At 40.4% G+C, this 3,059-nt stretch overlaps 1 long non-coding RNA gene across 1 annotated transcript; it reads right to left on the bottom strand.

The window, feature by feature from the left end:
• Positions 1-567: 567 nt before the first annotated feature.
• On the bottom strand, positions 568-2,395 carry LOC146439895 (uncharacterized). The gene is made up of 3 exons (XR_014851316.1): positions 2,277-2,395; positions 1,897-1,953; positions 568-1,446 (listed from the first exon to the last, which is right to left on the bottom strand). It is a non-coding gene; the product is annotated as an uncharacterized LOC146439895 (long non-coding RNA).
• Positions 2,396-3,059: the final 664 nt, after the last annotated feature.

Here is a 3,059-nt window from a genome sequence, read left to right as displayed (position 1 = left end):
CTCTCCTTCAGCAGTCAGCCAACAGCTGAATATGGTCCAAGAGTATCAACCAAAGGATCACACACTCTGAGGAAATCTCCCTCGTGGAACACAAGCAAATGCTGTGATAAACAGAGACATGCCTTTGCACGGTGATGAAAGATGAAATCAAATTTAGCACCGCAGATATATATATATACCATACCTCATCAAGATGCTACAATTTCTATAACACAACCTTGCTGCTCCTGTTAGAGAGTGCAACAAGGATTCCTTGTAATCTTTTGGGCAAAGATGTTCATAAATCATGATACAATAATTTTTAGAAAATGCATGAAGAAAACCATTCATGGTTTTGATATATTCCATATTATTCTCATTCATTAATAAATGCAAAATGAAGGCAAGAAGACCCTTTTTGTTTTAATTACAAGTTGTTCATTAACTTGTTTTACAGTGTCACAAGTAAGCCCAGCAAGTCAGGGAGGGTGGGAAGTAGAGCTTTAGTTCCAGTAAGCCAAAACAAACAGAACAGAGCTGAAGGCTGAATCCCACTTTCTGGCCAGCTCTTCTGCTGTAAAACATATAGAAGATCAAGTTGCATATACTCATATATGGTGAACATCTTTGACCCATTTTTTTTTTAGTGTTTATCTCTTCCATTGATGATAGATAACAGTTATTTGCTGAACTTTTGATGGTGTGTGTCCCCAAACTAAAAAATAACTCAAACCTTGGACAACAATAATTGCTCATATATTTATCACTTTTAGTCCTCTTCTGAAATTACTTATCCCTTCAAGCACCACCTAAGATTCTCAAATGGAGTTAACAGTCTAGAAGAGTTGGTCTGACTTTCCACTGCTCCTATAAGGAGATAGACGGAATCCAAATGGAAGAGAGTAAAACATTGCTGCAATAACTTGTTGGCACTTTTCCACATTTTTTTACAATTTCACTGGCAGGAAACAATCCGTGGTTCCTACTAAAAGATGTGGTAGATGGATCTAACAGATCATTGCCAAAGAAAGCGCAGATCCCACCTCCTCCCACTTTTGTGTTCCATGTATGTTCCTGCCTAGGTGGTACTGCCTCTTGCTCCTTCCTGCCCACAGTGGTGTGCAGATGCCACTGTCAGTCAATTCACCTCCTTGACCTGGAAGAAAATAACCAGAAAATGGATAATTCTCTGGGTTCACTGGTTGAATTGACCCAAGAACAGAGGCAAAGGGTGAGCTAAAGCAGTGGGAACAGGACTCTGAGAGAGTGGAGCAAGAAAGGAAGGCTCAGAGTGGGGAGGAAGAGGGACTGAGACCTTCTCCTGTGGCAGCAGCAAGCTGTTAGGTTGGCTTGCAGCAACAAACTACGTTCACAGCACCAAATAACCAGTTAAGCAAAATTGCTAGATGTTAAAGGAAGACACGGCCAAAATCGTTCTTCCCAGACACTTAGAAAAGTGTGTTCTCCCTGAGAAAGAAAAGCCACATACTTAGTTAATACTTTGAAAAATTGGGGGTTAATTCATTTTAGCTAATGGGGGTGGAGGGAGCAGATTGTTTCTCCTCTTAAGTTAAGTAACTGTTAACAACATTCTTTCTGTTGAGAGGTTAAAATTTAGATGATTTATCACCAGCACATGACGTTACTATTTGCAAACATAATCATTGCTAAACTAGAGATTAGCCTGATCCAGTTGAAGACCATAACTCTTTTGCAGTTGCACATTCCTAAACATAAGACTTCCCCCTGCAATTTTATTTTCTTTTTACTTATCCACAGGATTGATCAAAGGAATTAACTTACTCGAATAAAGGCAGTAGGAGGTTTTGGTAGAATATAATGTTATCACTCATTGTAGCATTTACTTGATTAAATCATTTGTAAGACAGACCTCTTGATAAAACACTGTTTACTTACCCTTGTGCTGAACACATCTGGGTACCAATCACTGCAGGGCTGATTCAGCCATTCAGCCTCCAAGGAAAGATAAATTAGATTTAAGGTAATTTAGAAAAGACCTCACAAAATAAGAGTTCTTTAGAATTTAGGAATCAGCTTTTATGGAGGTAGAAACTTTTGCACTGTGATTTGTCTGCAATTTGAAGTCACTGCCAAAATATTGGAGCGATAACTTTGCAGAGAAGCTCTAGGACAATCCTGGCACTGCCCACTTGTTACTTGTAGACAAGATCAAGCATCACTCATTGGTAAGGCTCTCATACATTCAGAATTAAGGCAGACTGAATTTTAAATATACTGTAGAGCTAGCTACCTCTTAGAACACATCCATGTCTTACCTCTGCCCAAGAAATAAACTTGCCTAAATAATCAGATTGGTGTTCTTTCCCTGGGCCCCTGAAGGCAGCCTCCCTAGAGCCTCACTGAACTGCCACTGACAGCACAGGTACCACACAGGCTGCTCAGGTGCAGGCAGATTACTGAGGGCTTGGGAAATGCAGAGCTGGGCTGAGAAGCCAACCTCAAGCAGCTGGGCTGAGATGGTCAGGAGCATTGGAAGAGGTGGGAAAGGAGGCAGCAAATGTTGCACAACAGCTCAGAGAAAGTGGGTGTTCAGAGTGGAGCAGCACAAGAAAAGGGAAATACACACAGAATTACTATATGTTTGACTAAAACAGTAGAGATGATTAATTTTCTGCTCATTTAAATATAGTAAAATCATTCACTGTGTGACTCTGATACAATACTATTACTATTGTTATCATTGTTATGGTTACTTTTATTGTTATTATTTCAATTTTATTATAGTCATAACTTCTAGATCCATTGTCGTTCATATCCCTACGTTTTGAGATGAAATCACAGTAATATTGAGCCAGTCAGGTGTGGGACAGGACAACTGACTCCAGTCTGGAGAGCTAGAGACACACTGGGAATCACTGTTTGGATCATGGCACCTAAGGGTAGTCCCTGAGGATATTGCTTCACAGACCCAAGACTTTCAACAAGGCTGTAAGGACCAGGGGAGGGAGAAGGGCAAACAGCAGGATTTGTGTCTTCCTTCATTCCCCTGACCCACACAGAGAAAGAAAGAGAAGCTTCACTTTCAACAGAGAGGAACA

Source organism: Lichenostomus cassidix, chromosome 3 (genome assembly GCF_008360975.1).
Source record: "Lichenostomus cassidix isolate B80296 chromosome 3, HeHo_3.0, whole genome shotgun sequence".
In the NCBI taxonomy this organism is placed as follows: Eukaryota; Metazoa; Chordata; class Aves; order Passeriformes; family Meliphagidae; genus Lichenostomus; species Lichenostomus cassidix.
This window is presented reverse-complemented; position numbering and strand designations above follow the sequence as displayed.